The sequence below is a fragment of the Rhodnius prolixus genome, unplaced genomic scaffold (genome assembly GCF_049639745.1).
Source record: "Rhodnius prolixus isolate KJV_2025 unplaced genomic scaffold, Rpr scaffold_5, whole genome shotgun sequence".
Lineage (NCBI taxonomy): Eukaryota > Metazoa > Arthropoda > Insecta > Hemiptera > Reduviidae > Rhodnius > Rhodnius prolixus.
Window position 1 is genome coordinate 14321520 of NW_027411624.1, and position 24042 is coordinate 14345561.

The window sequence follows — 24042 nt, forward strand, 5'->3', positions numbered from 1 at the left end:
CTATTAACTATTGATAATAAACTTCTCTCAGTTTACATAGTTTTTCAATATCATTAAAAATACATACAAAAAAGTATTAATTGATTTTTTTGAGAGGTTTAATTGAACTTTACATTTACTTTCTGTTATTAGCCTTAATTCTTGTACCATTTACGAAATTGAGTGTCACCAAAATTAAATTTAGGTTTTAAAGATCGCCTAAGGCTAAAAAAAAAGTTGTGTTGCTTTTAGAAAATTCAGTATTATGGTAGAGATGTGCTGAAATGAAAGAAAGAGAACGAACAGGAAACGATTATATTAATAACTATTTCCTCTTGCGTTTTGAGAAGAGATTCCGTAACCATCAAGCTGGAAAAATATGCCAATATGATCAGCCTTGCCATGTTAAACTCAAATGAATTTACCACATCCCGGTTGGAGTAACAGCTTCTCTGTGCTCATTACACGCAGCTTACATCCACAAAATTTCCCAACACAACTATTTATACTCACACTGGCGATGCAAAAATCATAATGATGCCGTTAATGATTGTTTAACGTTCCCTCCGAACTCATCTTCGATCATGAAACAGAGAATTAAGATAAATACCCACAAATTCCATATGCTGGTATTAACCTTCAACAAAATGATCTTTGCCTCTTTTCGTACTATTTAACTATCTTAAACTATCCGCAGACCGCTTTCTGTAACTTAGCATGTTCTTGGGCAAACAACTTACGTGAGAAAACCCGCATACCAAACTCTGTTTGCTAGACTATAGGCAACTGCTACAACCTTACTTTACTGAACAAAAGAACGGCTTGCCACTTCAGTGCTTGCAACTACGAGTATTTGGATGTAAGGACTAGAACGGGAATATGTATAGAATACAAACCGCCTAATTCAAAATTCTTCGCCTAAAATGTAGACGATGATCCTTTCTATATCTCTAAAACATCACAATTCAAGCCCACGCCAGGAACTGAAGATAACTTTTGTCCATGACTTAGCAAAATCCAGATTTAACAGATATTCCATAGTAGACACTCCCGATATCCTAAACCAGAAAATTTACATCCAGCAAATTCTGCAAGGGCGGCTGAAACGTTTTGGCTAGCTTTAAGATAAATAATGGAATTGTCGTTGGATAATTGTAAATCATAAAGCAGCCACGTAAGTATTTGAGTTCATCTAATTGCAAATATTGAGAAAATTTGTAAATAAAAGAATAAAAAAGAGGAAGACAGATCTTTAAGTGTATTTTCTATGTATATTTTACGTGATCAATTAGGCTAATGAATCTCTCCATGTACAGTCCTAGATTTTCCGTCCATAGTGTTGCGTTAGACCAGAGGTCGCCAAAGTGGTCTATATAGACCCACAGGAGTTTATTGAACAAAAATAGGGGGTCGATTTGGGGGTCGAAGGAAAAACAATATCGAACCCAACACAGCGAACCTTGCAATGAAACACCAGGCTCACCCATCTCATTAATTAAGAAGCAATACTGTAATTACTTTACTTATTTATAATTACTTATTATTTAATAAATATTAAGGTATTTAAATTTCAACATTAAGATATTTTTCATAAAACTATTGTTACACAATGTAAAATTACTTTAATAATTGTTTAAAATCATAAAATAAATGTAAAAACACAGTACCTAATTGATAGTTTTATTTTTAATTAACTGAAAATTACTTTTACGGGGGTCGATGGAGATTTCGAAAAATTATATATGTTCAAAAACGTTTGGCGACCCCCGCGTTAGACGAATTACGTCACGTCCGTAGAAAGCCTTGGTCTATAGCCGAATGAGTAGCTTTTTTTAAACAAAATAAGGTTTAACGTTGCTTTATTTAAAGAAATTAGTAGAAAGTTCATACTTATATAAAGAACCTACAAAAAAATGGCGAAAGAACATTCGTTCATGTTACGTTGTAAGCAGCCAAAAAAAGCCTTACTAATATAAGATTATGAATTTTATAAGAAACAGCTTTTATAAAGTAAGAAGATTAAAAACAAAATGCACTTTTCCCTCTTGACATTGTTACTCAAACAGTTTTATTTCATATCCGCACAGAAGAAGAAATTATGGCAGAGGCAAAGGCAAAAAAAACACCAAGACAACTGAGATCCACTTGGCACTAGTTTTATTGCCCACATTCCTTCTACTATAAAGTGGCCATATTTTTTACGATCTGGCCAAGCTCCTTCATTGTTTGCAATTTGTTCTAGATCTTTTATTGCTCTAGTTTTGATAAGAAATAGATTACTTTCAAAACAAGAAAAAAATATTAATAAATAAAATTAAAACAATAATCTGGTGTAATTATTGTTATTTCATGCTTACTACTTCACAATTTTTATTAACTTTTAACAATTTTCTGAACAATTTTTATTGGTATATTGGAAATATTTAACGTTAACTTATTTTATGAACTCTCTAATAAACAATTAGTCGATATATCGAAAACCACTATCTACTGCTCCTTTAATGAAATTTAAAAGTGAAAACATTTACCCTTTTACTATATTTTGAATAATCGAAATACATACGAGGGTCGTTTGAAAAGTCCGTGCAAAGTCAGAGAGATAGCACTACTGGCGCGTATCGAGGTTATGTTTAGTTAGTAGCATCTCTTGGAAGAACACACACCAAGTTTCAGCCAGATCGGTCTATTTCTTTGAATTTGGCATTCGTTTGAATCGAGGAAGTCGAGTGATTTTCAAAAAATGGACGAAAAAGAATTTCGTGTGTTGATTAAACACTACTTTATGAAAGGCAAAACGCCTCAGGAGACTAAAGAGAAGCTTGATAAACTCTGCACCATCGATTAGAACAGTTTATAAGTGGATTCAAAATTTTCGGAGTGGCCATATGGGCACAAGTGACGCTGAACGTTCTGGACGCCCTGTTGAGGTTACTACTCCAGAAATCATTGATAAAATCCATGATATGGTGATGGATGACAGAAGAGTGAAGGTGCGTGAGATTGCTAGTGCTGTGGGCATCTCGAATGAACGGGTACATAATATTTTGCATCAACATTTGGACATGACAAAGCTATACGCAAGATGGGTGCCGCGATTGCTCACGCTTGACCAAAAACGAAATCGTGTGAAGTGTTGCAAGGACGGTTTGCAGCTGTTCCAGAAGAATCCGCAGGACTTTAAGCGTCGTTTCGTCACTGTGGATGAAACATGGATACATCACTACACTCCTGAGACCAAAGAACAAACTAAACAATGGGTTACCAAGGGGGAATCTGCGCCAAAAAAGGCGAAGACCGTTCCTTCGGCCGGAAAGATTATGGCGACTGTCTTTTGGGATTCACAAGGAATAATCTTCATCGGCTATCTGGAAAAGGGTAAAACTATTACAGGTGCATATTATTCATCGTTATTGGACCGTTTGAAAACCGAGCTGCAAGAAAAACGCCCACAATTGGCCCACAAAAAAGTCCTTTTCCTTCACGACAACGTACCAGCTCACACCTCAGCAGTTGTGGTCGCAAAATTAATGGAAATAGGGTTCCAACTCGTTTCACATCCCCCCTATTCTCCAGACTTGGCTCCCTCGGACTACTATTTGTTCCCCAATATGAAGAAATGGCTGGCGGGAAAAAGATTTTATTCAAACGAGGAGGTGATTGCAGAAACGAATTGCTATTTTTCAGACTTGGACAAATCCTATTATTCGGAAGGGATCAACAAACTAGAGCAGCGTTGGACGAAGTGTATAAGCCTAAAAGGAGACTATGTTGAAAAATAAAAAAGGTTTACCCCAAAAAATTAAGTAGTTTTTATTTTTGCACGGACTTTTCAAACGACCCTCGTATTAGCTTTGCAGGTCTCGTCTCTAACCGCTCGGCTATCGTGGCGCCTACTGTTTATATTTTGTGGAAATCGTGGACTGTAAATAAATGAGAAAAAAGCAGTTAATGCTATTTGCACAAAGTACAGACGTTAACTGGACGGACTTTTGGTAAAAAGTCGAAAAATGAACTCTTATTATTTTTTTAATTAGGATAAAAAAGAAATAATACAATATTTCAAGAATTTATTTCATTTTTGATGAAAATAATTTCTTTTTCTCACTTAAATAACCACTATCTCTCTCTGTTTCTAACAAAAAAAAAGTGTTGAATTAATAGGCATGAGAAAGTAATTAACTAGAGTGACGTGATGTGGCACTCAACTAAATTAAAATCAAGAATAGTTGGCTAAGAGATTAGATACTTATTGCGGTATTATACAGTTGGTGACCAAATACTACAAGTACCTCTAACTATAAGGCGGTGCATACAGTTGGTATGCGCGTGTAATAGCGTGGTTTGGATGAAGTGGCTGTGGTATGTATGTCATATTCTCAGGGGCTCTAACTTGGATCAATTGCGGACATGCTGAAATAAACCAACGTTATGAATAATTCAGAACGAAGAGAATGCTAAACAAAGTGCCAGAGAGTTTCTTAATGCTTAACACACTAAGTTCAAGTAATACCATTTTCAAAACTGTGGTTTTGTGCTACAAAAACTGTTTATATATTTGCTTAATATATAAAAAGGGGAAGATTTCTCTTACAATTGAAGGGCAGACAGTATACCATAATACCGGGTTTGCAATAATAATGCTAGCAATATCGCACCATTTCAATGGCAGCCTTCGGGGTATTGGTGAGGATGGTCACTGCGCTGGGTTCCTTAGGGGAATGTATAGCTATTGAGGAATAGTTATTATTTAGCTAGCTGTCTAAGTTCATTTCCCGACCAATAGAATACTCTAGTTTATCTGCTTAATTAACCCAAGAGTTTCTATTTATTAGCTAGACGAAAACCCCTTTTCACAATTGCATCTCCAATTGTCGCATTTAAATTGATCAAAACCATAAACCAATGTTACCAATAGAATGATAATGTAAAAGTCATTAAATTTACTTACAAAATTAATTCATTAAATACTAAATATTAATAACCCAGTCAGTCTCCAGAGAAATATTAATATCTTAGCAAATTATTGTGACCAATGGAATTTACAAGTAAATCTTAAGAAGTCAAAGATAATGATTTTTCGTAAGGGAAGCAGACTTGCGGCATCTGAGAAGTGGTTTTACAAAGGCGAAAGAATTGAGATTGTAAACCGGTACAAGTACCTTGGTGTAATGTTAACTCCCCGCCTTTCCTTTATCCCCCATCTTGAAGAGAGAGTCTCCTCGGCTAAACTTGGTCTAAACAGGGTCTGGTCCAAATTTATTTCAAATAACAACATCCCATTAAATGCTAAAATACAAGTTTTTAAGAGTGTCTCACGCGCAGTAGTCTGCTATGGCTCCCAAGTTTGGGGCTTTCAATCTTATGAAATCTTAGAAAAATTTCAAAGATTTTTTATAAAGAAGTTGTATGGTTTACCATTAGTATCACCTTCTTACATGCTAGCCATAGAGACTGAGTTGCCTCCTTTTGAATCCCATACCCTTCATTTGCACATAAAATATTTAATTAAAGTTCTTTCCTTGCCTGATCACCGCCTATCTAAAATTGTTGCCCTCCAGATTATTAATAATAAGGTCTATTGGTTTAAACATTGGCTCACTCTCTCCAGCTGTTACCAATATGATTTTCATTTCTCTTTGGTTGACCCTTCTGATTGTCCTAAACAACTTCTGCAACTTCCAGATGCTATTAATAAGTCTCGTCTGGTGGAGTCTGTAAATCGTGCAGTAGCATCCGACCGGTTTTTATTGTATAGACTCTTGATTTCGGACCATCGGGATAAAGTTACGGTCTCTTTCTCCAAGAATCTAAGCCACTCTGAACTTCGCTGGCTATTTAAGCTGGGGGGAGAGTTACTATATTTAAATGGTAGACCTTGGCTTGAGAGAGATTCCGACCTTGAAATGTGTTCTCTTTGTAACTTCAATACCCGCGAAGAGATATATCATTTTCGCGAAGATATTTAGCAACCAGTTGTTTGTTTGAGGCCGATGTTCGTGGCATTTCACCCAAAAAAGAATACACTAAGTGACCGAACGAAATGAATTGGACACTTCAACGAACGAGCTGAAAGAACAGACAACGTTAGACATGAAAAATATGAAAAAATATGTAGGAGAAAAAATATATTTTGATTAAATATGTAGAAATATTTATTTATTTTAATCAAATATGTATAAATATGCGATAACATCCAAATATGTGAAATAAAAGTAGACTCAAACGGCTTAAAAAGTGTCAGTATGAATACTTCTAGTTGAAAAACGTCTGTAAATTGCCTAGAAAAAAATATGTAAATACATACGAATCCGTTCCCTAGTCATCACTGTATGCACGCCGTACAAGATATAATTAGCTGACGCTAATCTTCTTACTTGTACTAGCTTTAAAGTTGTAAAAATCTTTAATAAAAAGTCTTCTTTTTTTTTGCGTTTATTTATGCTACTATCAGCACGTTAGCGCTATAAATAACAGTGATAACCGAGTAACAAATGATAAGTAACTAGTGGAGAAGTTACCCAGTGGAAACACTCCAAAACAGATGGTTAGTCACTCTCTTCACTTGAGAGGAGATCACAGGCGTCTTTTAAGACGTCTTGTCGAGTTGTCAGGAAGAGTTCTTGAAGAAAGATTTTGAGCTAGAGGATTTCTATGAGATTGCAGGTTGAAATGGAGTTTACTGTATCTTGTTTTCAGCGACTTGGGTGATAAAAGGAATGTTAAGGTCAGTGTGTATAGTCCAGGTTGGAGACATAAAATGGAGCGTTTACAATAGTCCGAAGTATTTTAGATTGAAGAGATTGAATCCTTTGGAGATTGGAGCGTTTGGTTGAACCCCTCAGCTCTATTCCATACGCCCAGATGGGTTTCAAAATAGATGTATAAATCAATCTTTTGTTGTCCAGAGAGAGTTTTGATCTATCGTCTAAGAGTCTTTTAAGTAGTCGATAGCGTCTGTTCAGATCTGCTCCTTTAAGTCTAGTGAGGGGTAATAAAAACTCAAAAAGAATGTGTTTGCATAAAAGAAAAAATCAATAAATTGTAGATACTTAAATTTGATATTAAGTAAAATTCCACTTTTATTGCAGAAAATAATTTTTTCAGCTAAAGTATGATTTCAGCCAATCGATAGTGTCAATTTACTTTTTACTAAGTAGATCGGTGAGGGATTTCCATCACTGAGTTACTTCATTTTTTTAGCTAAAGGTCACAAACATATTCGTTCTAAAAAACAGACAATTTCTAAAACCACTTTTTCAGTTATCAAAACGTCGCCACGATTACAATACTTCTCATTACTGAAAGAATGGAATAATAAAATGGGAGAAATAAAAAAAAGAAAAAAAAAGAAAGTCCCCAACAAAGCAATACTTTCTACAAATATAAAACAAAGTAAGGATTTCAACTAAAAGAAACCTATGAATATTTTATGGTAGCCCTTAAAACTGTTTTTTCTTTCTTTCAGAAAGACTTCCAACACTTGGACTATAAAATACGATGCATGTACGTGTATAACTTAGTGAGGGCATGCTAAAGGAAACGATTTTTGTAAACCATAAAACAGTATTGTAAAGAGTAAATAGCAATAACTCAATTGAGTGTCCAGTTATTACCCTCTATAAAGATAATGCTGAACTTAAGTTGCAGAATAGTATAACGAGTGTACCATAAATCCCCATAAGGAAATTAAAATGAACTTATATATAATACGAAAGTAAGTTTCAAGATAAGTTAATAACGTAACCTGACAAAGAGGAAATCGTAAGTGTTTACTCATGTTTTTATAAAAGTAACTGTAATTAAAAGTAAAAATAATGAGTAAATTTCAAGTACTTATTTAAATTAATAAGAGAATATAAATATAACTTTTTTCAAAATTACTCTTAATTGAAATTAACACGAAAGAAGAAGGCATGTTCATGTTTAGAAACGTCGTAAAAGCTGTCTACCTTATACCCTTGGACATGACCTCTTGCAGGATCACAAATTGCGCATTCTTGATTGAATTCTCCGTGGCTAGCCATGATACCATGATGGTATTACAACATTCTGGCAAGATAGGGACGAAAGAAGTGGGTGAGGAAAAACACCTATCAAGATGTCCACTTAACTTATTTCTCTGAGGGCTGGTTTACGTTATTAGACTGGTGGTCTAGCAATTTTTTTTTTTTTTTATTTATTTACCTGGATATTCCCATGTTATTTTCATCTGCGGAAGCAGTTGTAGAAGAAATATAAAGGCTAGCTAGATCCCTATTCTGAACATTCCTTGCCATTGAACTAGAGGCAGATTACTCCCTTTAAGTTCTGGAGATTCCAGAAAAAAGAATGGTATTAAAAAATAAATAATTGTGTGCTTGAGACAATTGATGTTGTCTAGGCAAATGGCCGAACAAAGACTTTAAATAGTAGATCTTGCAAGAATTAGGTTTTCAGATTATCTTAATTGTGTTTGTATGAATCTTAAATAAAAATAAAAAGTAATTTTAATTTTATTGTATTCGTAAAAACCGCTATTTACAGAATATTTTACTTTAAAAAACTTAAGAAAGGCAAGGTCTTTAGAAAATCATACTTAAAGCACAATAAAATACTTTAAAATTGTCAAATACGAGGGTCGTTTGAAAAGCCCGTGCAAAGTCAGAGAGATAGCACCACTGGCGCGTATCGAGGTTATGTTTAGTTAGTAGCATCTCTTGGAAGAACACACACCAAGTTTCAGCCAGATCGGTCTATTTCTTTGTGTTTGGCATTCGTTTGAATCGAGGAAGTCGAGTGATTTTCAAAAAATGGACGAAAAAGAATTTCGTGTGTTGATTAAACACTACTTTATGAAAGGCAAAACGTCTCAGGAGACTAAAGAGAAGCTTGATGAACATTATGGTGACTCTGCACCTTCGATTAGAACAGTTTATAAGTGGTTTCAAAATTTTCGGAGTGGCCATATGGGCACAAGTGACGCTGAACGTTCTGGACGCCCTGTTGAGGTTACTACTCCAGAAATCATTGATAAAATCCATGATATGGTGATGGATGACAGAAGAGTGAAGGTGCGTGAGATTACTAGTGCTGTGGGCATCTCGAATGAACGGGTACATAATATTTTGCATCAACATTTGGACATGACAAAACTATCCGCAAGATGGGTGCCGCGATTGCTCACGCTTGGCCAAAAACGAAATCGTGTGAAGTGTTGCAAGGACGGTTTGCAGCTGTTCCAGAAGAATCCGCAGGACTTTAAGCGTCGTTTCGTCACTGTGGATGAAACATGGATACATCACTACACTCCTGAGACCAAAGAACAATCTAAACAATGGGTTACCAAGGGGGAATCTGCGCCAAAAAAAGGCGAAGACCGTTCCTTCGGCCGGAAAGATTATGGCGACTGTCTTTTGGGATTCGCAAGGAATAATCCTCATCGACTATCTGGAAAAGGGTAAAACTATTACAGGTGCATATTATTCATCGTTATTGGACCGTTTGAAAACCGAGCTGCAAGAAAAACGCCCACGATTGGCCCACAAAAAAGTCCTTTTCCATCACGACAACGCACCAGCTCACACCTCAGCAGTTGTGGTCGCAAAATTAATGGAAATAGGGTTCCAACTCGTTTCACATCCCCCCTATTCTCCAGACTTGGCTCCCTCGGACTACTATTTGTTCCCCAATATGAAGGAATGGCTGGCGGGAAAAAGATTTTATTCAAACGAGGAGGTGATTGCAGAAACGAATGGCTATTTTTCAGACTTGGACAAATCCTATTATTCGGAAGGGATCAACAAACTAGAGCAGCGTTGGACGAAGTGTATAAGCCTAAAAGGAGACTATGTTGAAAAATAAAAAAGGTTTACCCCAAAAAATTAAGTAGTTTTTATTTTTGCACGGACTTTTCAAACGACCCTCGTAGAATGTTCGATGGCATTACTATAGAATTATAGCGATTAAGCATGCAAAAAAAAAAGGTCCATATTTAAACAAAAAAATCAGCTGAATTCCACTGGATACATTTTTTTGGGGGGTTTTCTACCAAATTTTCTGGTTTTAAATCGTCTCGAGTTCGAACCTAACATTTTCACCACATTCAGAAATGTTCTCATTCCTTATCTAACCAAAATTTTTGTTTTAATTCATTTATATCCTCTAGTGCAGTCTCTCGCCTCCTCTGACATCCACTACAATCCTTCTCGCCGAGTGAATCGCCAATGGCCCCTCGACTTCCTCGCAGTCTGAAGAACTAAATATCACATCCCTGAAGAGAGTGCTACCGCTGGGCAGTTTCTTTCCCCCTGCCTTTCACGCATCCATTTACACTTCATTCTCCGTATTTACTTATTGTATATTATATTATACAGATTGTAAATAACGAGATAAAAGTAAAGTAATAAATAAAAAATTATTTATTATTTTACTTTTATACGGCCATTAATAATAATTGATTTACATTTTTGACATCCAAGAAAGGAATTCTCATTCTTCTGCTTCAATTACGCAAATATGATTCACTTAATAGATTTGCAGTCAGTGTTTTCTCTCAAGAAACTATTTCAGGAAAATTATGAGGAGAAAAAATAGGGAAATCATCATAAGATGAAAAGTTCAAGTAAAAATCAGCCAATTAAATTAAAGATTACAACTAAGATATGAGGCGCTCAGCGCAATAATGGCCCAACCCACAAAAATTTGAAAACTGAGATATCAACATGTTTGCACTCTCCATATGCTAATCTATGAATGTAATATTGGCCCAACCATCCTTTTCAGTCTTACTCAACAGATGACATGGAAAGTGTGTTATTGCACAGAAGAAAATCACAGCATCTAGAAGGCAACTAGAGCATTGCATAGTTCAAAAAGAACTTCATTTAAGAAAAGCTGTCCGCCAGAGCTGGAATGAAGGTCGATGCTGAAGTAGGCAAACCAGAAAATGATGTCACAGTTAGAGCGTTTGATCTAATGAAAACTTTGCCTACACCAGTTCTCTCTGCGGGTATGTGCTTTTATAAAAGACAGCTCTGGACATATTTTCTAGGGATTCACAATCTCAATAACCAGGATGCTTGTATGTATGTCTGGGATGAAGGCTTCAAGGGGTCCTCAAGAAATAGGGTCTTGCAACTTGCACTATATAAAGGCATCTGTAAAGACAAGCAAACTGGAGGCCATAACAGAAACATTAATAACATTAAAGGAAAAGAAGTGCAGCAACAGAAGACCCTGGTTTATTACTGGGAAGTTCTGATGAAGAAGAAGGAAGTGGATAAGATGTGAAAAGTATTCATAAAGAATATAACGTATTATCTTCTTAAGAAGCATATTACCTGATTTTTAGCATTATAATATAAGTCTAACCCACATATTTTTCCAAATCAACTGAAATCGGATATTGCAATAGTGGCCCCACCCACATCTACTAGCAAGAATTGTTTGTTTTAATGCATATGTAAACCCAGCGAGTCGCTGCTTCTGCTGTCTCTCGTTCGCAGCGCGGCTGCACTCCTTGAGATGCTCTCGATCACACCTACACACGCACACCTACACACGCACACGCTCTCACGCTCTTGTCAACTCACTCTCTACACATACACACTCACGCACACTAGGGAAGGGATGGATAAATAATAGCCAGGAACAGTTAATTGGTAAACAGAACAAAACTTTATTAAATAAATAAAAAGGCAAACTTAAACCATAAAACATAAAAGACTTTCTCTTTAAACTATACGAATGAATATCTGCTATGTACCATGTTCTTAATATCTAATGTTAAATAAATAGTCTCTACAGTTACTATACACCAGGCCGTGTGAGTAAGGGACTAACACACCGACATACAAGCTCACCTATCTTTGAGTTTGATTCTCGGCTTGTGTCTGTCTGTCTGTCTGCACAAGGCTGTGGCTGCCCACTCTCTGCCTAGTCCCTCACTCACCGGCCTTTCCCCCACTGCCGCTCTTATCGCGGAACCTCTGTTTATTCTCTGTTTCACCTTTAAACCTCACAATACTTCGCCTTTTGTTATTTACCACTTTACAATACTCCCCCCTTTTTAAAAGTGAAGCCTCTTCCGGTTTCACTTTCTTCCTTCTTCTGTATAGTTCTGGAGCTAGATCTTTTCTTCTTGACCCCCTTGTTGATGTAGTAGTTTCACTCTTCTCTCCGTTACTATTAGTTTTTGGCTTTCTTCTTCTTCTTCACTCTTCTTCTTTTCTGCTGATTCCGTCTGCTTCTTCTTCTTCTTCTTCCTGTTTCCTCTTCCGTCTGCTGGGTTCCCGGCGTACACCATCCTTGTTGTCCTGGAAGGATCCCGATTCGTCCACCCTCCTCTTCGCAGTGGTGCCCTTTCTAAACTCTGGTACCTTCTCCAGTCGTTTCAGCCTCGGGTACTTATGTTTCAGGGCTGCCCTGTCGCGCCTAGTGCTTGATATCCCGAAGGTTCTCATTTGTTTTTACGGGCTCTAGCTTACTTGCATGCCGTGTACCTGCCCTCCCAACACCAGGCCCTGGTATAAGAGACAACCCCTGTCCGGGGGGGGGGGGGGGTCCTGCCTAGCAAGTTAAGGTCTGATTCGAAATTCACTTGCCACTGTTCCAGACTATTGTAAGTGAGGGAACTGTGTGGGTTATGAAAGGTTTCCCCTCCTTGAAGAGGTCTCTCAATCACTCTCAACCATACCTTCATTTCCACCAAGACGCCTTCGTGGCCTAACATTCACTCCTATCCCGGGAGAAGGAATAGGTTCTTCTTCGAGTGCTTGATTTGTCCGCCCGCGTAGGTCGTAAGGGGACCGTCTCTGTTCTTCCTCATTTAGCTGTACTCTCTCTGGGTACCACGTGGGATCACCGGTATGTGTGCTCTGTTCCTCAACGAGCTCATCAGGAAACGTTCGCTCAGTCCCGGAACGCCCCTCAAGAACTTCGTTCTCTTGGCCTTCGGTGTCTATCAGGGGGAGTGGAGTAGTCTCCGGTACTCCTCTATTGGCCTCCATATCACGAGGGGACACTCTTTCTCCGCGCATTTCTATCGCGTTGTTGTTATCGTGGCCAACATGGTTCGAGGCTGGCCCTGGGATTTGGTCCTCCTGTACAGCCGCTGGCTTTAACCTATTTACATGAACCACGTACCTCTCTCCCGTGCACAATGCAAGCTCGTATGTCGTAGAGGAAAGTCTTGCCCGCACGATGTGTGGGCCCGTCCACGGTCTATAGAATTTTTTCGCGTGATGTGGTGGTGCCGCCGGCTCGAGGAGGTATACTTTGTCCCCTATTTCATAATCCCGACTCTGCTTTCCCTGATTATATTTCCGAGTCCAGGTCTCCCGCGCCAAGGTCTCGGTTCCTCTAGCAATTTCATGCGCTGTCTTTAATTTATTTTGCAATGATATAATATAATCTTCGTACCTTTCCGATCTTTCCTCGGGAAAATGTGGGCAATCAAACGGCAAGTCCAGCTGTCGCCCGTACAGCAGGAAATGCGGCGTGAAACCGAGTGATGAATGGACGGTGGACCTGTAGGCCATTAAGGAGTACGGAATCCATTCGTCCCAATCTCGCCCATCTCGGCGAACATAGTGGGACAAGGAGTCAACCAGGGTACGATGCAGGCGCTCCACCATGCCGTTACTCTGCGGGTGGTACGCCGTGGTTTGTATCTTTTTCACATGCAGAAAGTTACACATTGCTTTAAACAGACGGGACGTGAAGTTAGTGCCTCGATCCGTAAGAATATACTTTGGTGCTCCGTGGCGCAAGATGATATTTCTTACAACGAGGCGTGCAGTTTCCTCCGCGGTCTGGGTCTTCATCGGTGCGGCCTCCGCATACCTCGTAAAATGATCGATCATCGTGAGGAGGTAGCGGTTACCCCTCTGGCTTGTTGGGAACTCGACTACATCCAAGGAGATGATCTCTAACGGGTATGAGGCCTTCTCGACCTCCCCTAATGGAACAGTTAATCCTTTCGGTGTTTTGCGCGCCTGGCACAACTGGCAGCTCTTTACAAACCTCTCCACATCTTGTCGCAACCCGGGCCAATAAAACTGGTCGGCCACTCTTGATACCGTTCGATCAACCCCCGGATGTCCTGACCAAGGCGTATTGTGAAACAACCCGATAACGTGAGTGCGTCGGTTCAGCGGTACCAGCACTCTCCAGGTTTTTGGGTCCCCCTCGCCGTTGGTCCAGTACCACAGTCCCGATTCCCCCAAAGCTACCTTATCTGGAAGGATGGTGCGGCAGCGATTGCACCAGGAGTCATTCTCCTGTTCTTGTCTCCATTTGTCGCATTCCGGGTGGCTTTCCGTGTCTTCTACAGGCTCCTGGACAGCTGCAACTGCACGACTCAACCCATCTGCGTTCTGATGGTGCACTCCGGGACGGTGTACGACCTTGTAATTGAACTCGGATAACCGCAACGCCCATCTAGTAAGCTTCGCGGAGGGGCTTCTCAGGTGCAGCATCCACTTAAGAGCCGCATGGTCCGTAATTAGGGTAAATTCTCTCCCCAATAAGTAGCACCGAAATAGTCCAGTTGCCCACACCACTGCAAGCAACTCCCTTTCAGTCGCTGAATAATTCCGTTCGGCAGGATTCAGCTGCCGACTCGCATATGCAATGGGTCTTTCATAGCCTTCTCGGACTTGAGACAATACTGCCCCAAGCGCCACTCCAGATGCGTCGGTAGCGAGCAAGAATGGGTCGCGGAAATCAGGGTAGATCAATACTGCGGAGGAACAGAGTGCGCTTTTCAGAGAATCAAAAGCCTTTTGCTCGGACTCAGTCCACTGGAAAGTAGCGTTTTTCCCCAACAAGGACGTCAACGGTTTTGCTAGCTCCGAAAACTTAGGAATAAATCGGCGATAATATCCCGCCAACCCAAGGAAGCTTTTGACTTCCTTTCCGGAGGTAGGTACCGCAAAAGCTTGGACCGCTTCCTGTTTCGTCGGGTCAGGCCTCACTCCATCCGCTGACACGATATGCCCCAGGTAACGGACCTGGGACTGGGCGAATCGACACTTGGCCAGATTCACTTTCAGTCCTGCGTCCTCTAGACGCTGCAGGACATGGCCTAATCGTTCACAATGCTCTTCTATATCCGCGCCATAGACAATTACGTCATCAAGATATACCATGCATTCTTCCCCTTTTAAATTCATCAGAAGCTGGTCCATCATTCTCTGAAAAGTGGCTGGCGCATTCACTAATCCAAACGCCATCCTGCGGTACTCAAAGTGACCCCCCACTGTGGTGAACGCCGTCTTCTCACAATCCTCCTCTCGGATGGGTATCTGATGGTACCCACTGGCGAGGTCGAGGGTCGAAAAGTACTGGCTTCTACCCAGACTCTCAAGGGTTTCGGTGATGAGGGGCAAGGGATATGCGTCAGTCTTAGTCACTCCATTTAGGCCACGAAAATCAGTGCAGAATCTGTATAGGCACTGGCCATTACCGCTCTTTTTCGGCACCAACACTACTGGGGCAGACCAAGGGCTCGTGGATGGGGCGATAATCCCCTTCTTTAGCATATCTTGTAAGTGCTCTTGAACAATGTTTCGCTGATGATAGGGGACTTTGTAGGGTCGTTTAGTAATCGGCCCCTCCTCGGTGGTATTGATTGCATGGTGAAGAGGGAGTTGACATCCTTTTACTCCAGGTTCTCCAAACACTCCGGAGTATCGTTTCAGAACCTTCGTGACCATCCTTCTCTCCTCTACTTGTAGATGATCTAATTTGAGAGCCAAGTTCCTCTCGAAGTCTATTGGGTCTCCCGTTTTGGTTTCGCTGATCGCGGCGACAACTTGCGGACTATTCAACGGCAAGATTTCCTCAACGAAGGCGAACAACTGCCCTTTCTGGACCCTAATATCTTCTCCCGTGACATTAACGACCTTCACGCCCACTCGCCTGCCTTCCAGGCAGTTAACGCTTCTCGCGACTCTCAACCCACATTGGGTTTGCGGTGCCGGTTCTAACAGCCATTCACCTTCTACAGGTACTGTTAGTTTTCCTTCCACGATTTGTTCACTAAAGGGTGGTATCGTGATACCCCCCACGGCTCGTACCGCCTTTTCAAGTGGCTCACACTGAAGGAATCCAGTTCCAATACCGCTTCGTAAAGCTCGGGGATCTGAATTTGTTCCCTCTATCTGCTTTTCTTCCACCGTAACAGTTCCTCCGCTCGCGTCCAAGATTAATCCCAATTTGGACATCAAGTCCCATCCCAATATCCCGTCTCCTCGGGTCGTTAACGCCGCTATGGCAAACGTATGCTCTACCCGAACCTTTCCTACTCGACACGGCAGTATCTGCTCTCCCAGAATCGCGATCTGGGCTCCCATAACTCCGGTTGCTAGAATTGGGGAATTTGTTACCTCATACCCGGGCACCTTTTCTTTCAGTATGGAAATCTCAGAACCGCTATCCAATATTAACCGTAGATTCTGCTTTCCCACTACAAGATCTAGCATGGGACCGCGAGAGGAGGAGGATGTTATGTGTGGTACTACACTGGGCGCCCCTAAGCTCGATAGGCTCTGAATGGCGGGGCTTCCACCTGGCCTTCGGCGTTTGGGACGACCTCTTCTTTTGTAGCGGGAACCCCTCCCTTGGATAGAGTGGCCCTCCGCGAACATTCCCTTGCGAAATGCCCCACCTTTCCACAAACAAAGCATATGACACCGTGGCTTCGCTCCGGTCGCCGGTTCCTAGTTGTTCGAGGGGCTGGTCCTGCTGGTTTCAGCGATTGGCAATCCCTGGCAAGGTGGCCCTTCTGACTACATTTAAAGCAAGGCCCGAGCGTCCGCTGAATAGCCAAGCATTCGGGCGACTCCTCTTGCACGGCCCAAACATCACGCGTAATCCTAGGTTTTGCCTGAGCCTGTTCCACTCTCGCCGCCCGCGTAACCGCCTCTTGGAAGGACGCTGGAGGCACATATCGCAGCTGTCGGCCAGCTTCTCCTCTTAACCCCTTTATAAATGCGGCCACTAATATTCGATCTAATTGCCCTCTAGCCCAAGTACTTTCCTCTTTCGATGCCCCTGGTTTCAACGTTCTCTCCCCCAACCGGCGGCAACGGTCCGCGAACTCCTGTACATTCTCTCCGGCTTGTTGCTCCACCTCGTTTAACGCCAGCAACTGTTCTTCGGGAGTAACAGTACCAGCAAACCGTTGTTTCAGAATGGCCTCAAGGTCACCAAACGTTGCATTAGGTTGCAGTAGTTCTGGATAACTAGCTATGCAATTTGACGCGGCCCCAGTCAATTTCAAACGGCAAACCATCAACCGTTCGGCATCGGTCCATCCTCCACTATTCGCGACTATCGAGAACCCCAGTAGGAAATGTTCTACTGGTTCTTCTTGCTCACCCCCACCCCATGGTCTAATAAGGGTTTGAAGAGATAGGTCTTTTCGTGGGAGGGCCCTCGGTTCGGAAGTAGAGAATTCCCTTAATTGCCTGAGCTCTACTTTAACTCTCTCTAAATCTTCTTTTACTTGTTTCAGTTCGGCCATGATAACCTACGTCAATATTGGCAGCACGTTCAAGAGCTCGCCGAGCTGTTTAAAACGATACCTCACACTTATATTTTATACTCAAAAGCAAAGTGTTCGTGAGAAAATTTATTGTAACGTATCTGGAAAATAAGGGAAACTCGAAAAAAATAAATAAACTTCGCTTATTTATACTATCCACTTTCCTGAGTTCGGAAAAACCGTCAAAATCGCTGAGCGACCAAGCGTTCGCGAGATATCGGCCGAGCGCCTTTTCGCTGGGCTAGTGTACTAGGCGCGTCCCCACCACTATGACCGCGCACCTGACACCAGTTGTAAACCCAGCGAGTCGCTGCTTCTGCTGTCTCTCGTTCGCAGCGCGGCTGCACTCCTTGAGATGCTCTCGATCACACCTACACACGCACACCTACACACGCACACCTACACACGCACACGCTCACACGCTCTTGTCAACTCACTCTCTACACATACACACTCACGCACACTAGGGAAGGGATGGATAAATAATAGCCAGGAACAGTTAATTGGTAAACAGAACAAAACTTTATTAAATAAATAAAAAGGCAAACTTAAACCATAAAACATAAAAGACTTTCTCTTTAAACTATACGAATGAATATCTGCTATGTACCATGTTCTTAATATCTAATGTTAAATAAATAGTCTCTACAGTTACTATACACCAGGCCGTGTGAGTAAGGGACTAACACACCGACATACAAGCTCACCTATCTTTGAGTTTGATTCTCGGCTTGTGTCTGTCTGTCTGTCTGCACAAGGCTGTGGCTGCCCACTCTCTGCCTAGTCCCTCACTCACCGGCCTTTCCCCCACTGCCGCTCTTATCGCGGAACCTCTGTTTATTCTCTGTTTCACCTTTAAACCTCACAATACTTCGCCTTTTGTTATTTACCACTTTACACATAAGTACTACACTGCAATGTATGGTAAAGTATTGGAATTTACTTGAAAAGTCATTGCCATAAATACAGACAGATTTTCATCAAACTTTCTAAATCTACTTTACCCAATAAGTACTTCAGTGGGGTTGGGCCAGTATTGCGCTGAGCGCCTCATTCTATGTATGTACCTAAATATAGCAGGCAGAATAATATTGAATGAAATAAATAATTTTATTTTTTTAGAGGAGATAAAAACATTAAAAATAAGCATTTTCATTAGTGTGACTATTTAATAAAAGTAAATGTTTGTACTGATGGCGCTGGTTGTTGGTTTAGAATGCAATAAACTAGAACGTTTTGAAGTCCCAGGGTTTTACTAAAAGACACACAAAGCATGCAATTACCAACCATTTCAACAACAAATATATAGCGAATGCCCGCTTTATCGAGTTGGTTATCATTTGTGAATTCAATATTCCAATACAAGCTTTATCATTTTGGTCCACAGAGTGCATGGTAATTCCAACATTAACTGTTTACATCAATGATGTTACTACTGGACTCAGTTAAGCTACTAATATTTTCTTGTTAGCCATTTCCTTTCATTGTAGATTTGTGATGAAAACTTATGGCATATTTCTCACTTGATTCTCATATTTAATTCTCTTAGAATTAATTGAACTTATTATTAATTGAAAATGTATTTTTGTAGCAAAATTTATTGCTCTAACTCAAACCTAAAAGGCGTGTTGTGCTCTAAGAGTCAAACAAAATGTTTTTAGTTGGTGAACTCGTTGAGAACCATAGAAAGATAGAATGTATTAGACGGGCGGCTCCACCAGGAAGGGGAAGGGGAAGGGAACGCAGGCAATCCAAAATGCCCATTATTTCCCACCCACCCCTCATCTCATCAGAGATACCGGGGTTTAAAAACCAACAAATCCGGCTAAAGGTGCCAGATGCCAATACAATAAACTAATAAAGTAGTAACAGGACACTAGGGAGCATGGCGATTCAATCGTCCAGTGCACTGAATAAACCTAGAGAGTTCGTTAAGATTACCAGATGCTACAATATCCGGTAGCGAGACATTTGACCTTCCGAAGACGAGAAATCTAGTTTTAGAATAAACGGGACACACCTCTACAAAGTGCCGCACAGTCTCATTGGACTCACCACAGCCGGCGCAAATTGGCGACTGGGTAAGGCCGCATTTGAAAAGATGGTACGCTAAATTCGCATGTCCACTCAACCAACCTGAACCAACTGGCAGATCCGGGACCTGCTAAAACCAACTATAGCCGTTTTTAACAGGCCAAGAATTTCTTTAGCCTGACGGCAGTCAGTCCGGGATCTCCACCGTTTCCGATGTTCCTTCAAAATCCACTGCTCCACCTCTGTGCTACAACGTCGATAGGATACAGGGATAATGATGGGCTGAGGAGTCATTGTTATCATCGCAGTTCCTTCCTTTGCTGTTCGTTGAGAACCATACGTCACAATGAACTCAATTGAGAGTAAAGTACTCTAAATAATATTTAGAGCAAGTACATGGTGAAGTACCTAACTGTGCACGTATAATTTTTTAGTTATGGTTTTTATATCACCTGAAGATGGTCGGTCAATGGTTGTCGAGGTTTCTGCATATGTGTTTCAGCCAAGAACAGATTTTCTTTTATCTACATCACATTTTTCACGTGTAATATAAATTAATGAAAATATGAAATAAATTATTCTCAATTTTTTGTACGCATTTTATCTTATTATAAATGTTTTGCTTGTGTATTTTAAACGTCTGCCAACAGGTTTTTGGAAATTGTTTTGTACTAGTTCTTAGCAACTAGAAAAGACGCCGCTATAGCAGGGGTCGGCAACCTATTTTAAGTAGAGAGCCATTTTTCCTTAAATAATTTTAATAAATTTTACCAAGAGCCGCAAGGATGATAGTGTGAACAACTCTGAAGATCATATGTGTTCACAATTTATTATTTTATGATATTCAATAACATTTAAATGTTTTATATAATTATTTTTACATATTGCAAAGTAAACAAATAAATAATAAGTTAACGAATGAAGTGGAGGCAGTCTTACAATATAAATCAAGTACTCCATTCAATTTCGAACCTATCGCATTTAAAATTATTTTTGAAAAAGTACCTTTAATAAATGGAATTTTCATTCGTTTCAATAAAATTAAAATATACAATATATTTTGGACAGGCTGAAGAGCCACAAAATTTGGATAAAAGAGCCGTATGCGGCTCGCGAGCCGCGGGATGCCGACCCCTGCGCTATAGCAAAATAAAACGTAAGTTGATCTTGCAAATTTGTATATCTTTGAGAATTGCTGAAACAAAAAGTCATCTTTCAAAAATAGTTGCCTCCGAAAAGACTGCTCTCCTTGAATTTTTTTTTTTTTATAATTCTTATTCTTTTTTTGAAAAAATTAAAATTAAGTAAATTGGAAACATAAAACACTTGTTAACACTTTATTTCTGTAAAACAAGTTAAAGTTAGTTTTAATTGTCTAGCTGCTTTATGAGCTAGAGTTGAACAAAAGTTGAAGAAGTTCTACTAATTTTACTTAAATTAAATATTAGATTAGTTAAGGTGTTTAATTTATTCAGCTCAATTCCACCAAGAAGTTTTGTTTTTTTATAGTATTTGCCGAGACAAAGAGTACGTCAATATCGTTCTATTATTTCACGAGTATTGGCAAATATTATTCATATTTATGAAGTAAGATTTTTTTTCTTATTAACAAAGTGAAGAAAAATAGAAGACTGAGGGAATGTACAAATGGGGCGTTGCTCTTATATTTTACAACACTATTTTAGTATGCTACTGGGTCCCTTTGTCTCAATTAGTCTCTTATAGGGCGGAGTTTTGGAAAGTGAGATTGTGCCTAGGATATTGTAGCACTAAGGCCAGCCGGTAATTCTTCCAACCAAAGGAAAAAGGATGGGAAGAAACGACTGGAAAAAAAAAAAGACAAAGAAAAGAAATATATAGAAGAACTCTAGCAGGGCCCCAGGTCCTAGAACAGGGCAAGATAGTTGTAAATCGTTGCTCTAGCACTGTGTAGAAGAGGTAGTGGATTATTTAGCACGAGCAGGAATGGGGCTATGGATTGGAGGGACGAATCTCGTTAGGTTTTATCCCTGCCGGTTGATGACTCCCGGCTGTTCGTAAATAAACTAGTTTTTCATTTTTTGTTTTCTTGGCTTTTGTTCTCCCTCATTTCCTGGTTTAGATTCTCAATTATTTTCTTTTCATGGCGTCAATGTTAATTCCATAGCATTTACTAACACGTTCTGCCCACTTAACCTGTAAAATCCTAATCTTCACTTAACTTTCAAATTGGATGGCTACAAATTTATAAACTATCTTATGGCTATTCGAAGATCCAGTGAGGAGAAAAGGCTATTAAATAACGAGACTGATGCTACAGAAGAACTATGCATATGCCAAATCTTAACGACCGACAGCTGTGCAGCGTAAAGCCTTCTCTTTCGATTGCAGCGTCTCACGTGTTTGTAGAGAAATCTGTCTTACCGGAACCGTCTTTTGTGTAAGAGGTGTTAGTTTCGTTTTGCCGAAAACATGATACTACACATGTAGTAGAGCAACGAATTGTCGTGAAATTTCACATGATACTTGGTAAAACCGCTACTGAAACTTACTTTTTATTAAAAAAAAGTTTATGGCGATGAATGTTAATCACGTGCGCGAGTTTTTGAGTGGTTCAAGCGTTTCCAAGATGGCCGAGAAGACGTCGGAGATGATGGCCACCCAGGTCGCCCTTCCACGTCCAAAATAGATGAAAATATCGATTATAATTAATCAACATTACTAGCGTGAGGTGCTTGCTCAACTCCGTGAAAGAGTAAGGAAAAAAACGACTCGATTTGTGGAAGAACAAGTCACGGGGTTCTCCAACAAGACAACGCGCCGGCTCACACTGCATTGTCTGTCACAAGACGTTTCTAGAGCCAAGTACAATATCGCAGTTTTAGGCCATCCGCCATATTCGCCTGACCTGGCCCCATGTGACTTTTATCTGTTCCCCCAAAGTCAAATCTGCATTAGAAGGAACACGATTTCAGTCCGTTGATGCTGTGAAAGAAAAAGCGGCACGCGTCATGCAGGAGCTGACAGAAAATGACTTCCAGCACTGTTTCGGACGATGGTAAATCCGCATGGAGCGTTGTAGGGATAGGGGAGGGGTGTATATTGAAGGTGATAATAACTATGTATAAAAAAATATGTTTTACAGCAATAGCTGTCTCGTTATTTTATAGCCACACCTCGTATGCAAGTATTTCACATTTCAAACATTTTACTATCTCACAGTTGACATTTACTTGCTTGTCTACTAACCATGATGCCACAATTCACATTCTATGTCTCGCAGGTCGCAGGCTTTCTAGCAAGATCCATTCAAATCTAGAATCTGTTTTTTCAGTCAGTCTAAGCTACTGTAGAGTAATGTGAAAAAATATAAAAATAATAGTTATATAAATAAATGTGGAATTGTATAATTTCATTTTTGACATTGAATGGTTAGCGTGCTAAAGGTATGGGGCTATTTTGTTGTCAAAGTAGAGAACATGAAGTATGGAGGAGCCAAACAATTTCTTCAATAAGTGACCATCGATTATCTCATTTTATTTTCTTTCAATCTATTTTTAAGGTATACCAAGAATAATAAATCGTTTCTAAAAAACAACGAGTAAAAAATAGAACATACGTCATAAACTTGAATCACAATATAACTACAAAATCATGCACAGCAGTGGGAAATTTCTGAACAGTTTAGGAAGGAGATAGCCAGTAGATGCTAGGCGTATTAAAATAACGAATAGATTTACAATCCAAAAACTTTGCATGAAATGAAAATTTACAAAAAAAAAAAAAAAAAAAAAATCTACGCGCTTCTGAATCGATACATTGATAATGTCAGAGTCAAATTGAGTTGACTTAAGTCTGTAGGCAGGTTGGAATCGATTTTTCGAAAACATTTTGCACAGTTCAAACATAGGAGCAGATTACTATTGATTAATAAATTATTATAATAACAATGTCTATCTAAAATGGAATAGAATTCCACAATATTAATTTTAGACTAGAAAATAAATGTTTTAGAGAGAGAGAGCCTAGCACACATCAAGTGTCTTTACGAGTGACCCCTAACTTGATGGACATCAAAACCAATGAAGCCCGACTAATCCAATTATGATGCTACATGGTAAGGGACTTGGTCCGTGGTATGGGAAAATGATGTTAGAAGAGGCCGTTTATGACATGTGCCTGAACATATCAAGGGGCAAGATTGATTCCAAAGTTGGGCGAGCATTATTAATGCTATCACAAAGTTGGAAGTCCTCTCTCCCACCATCTCCGGCCGCCACTCTTCGTGGAACATCATGTCAAACTAAGCAGAGAGAGAGGGTGGATATCAGAGGTTACAATAGTTGTTCACATCCGAACCACTAAATGTGTTGTGGTGACGTAGACCATATATGATTTTGTACGTATGCCCCGGTATAACTTTGATTTATTATTAATACTAGTGAGATCAATCTACCATAGCAATTCTTTGATTACTTTGATTTTAAATAGATGCCATTTTGAAAAAATAGGAAACTTTTTTA

The 24042-nt window shown here is 39.9% G+C and overlaps 1 protein-coding gene across 7 annotated transcripts in view; it reads right to left on the reverse strand.

The window, feature by feature from the left end:
• Positions 1-24042, reverse strand: part of LOC141457874 (follistatin-related protein 5-like) — a 532013-nt gene that overhangs the window by 83687 nt on the left and 424284 nt on the right. The gene's annotated exons all lie outside the window — the stretch shown is intronic.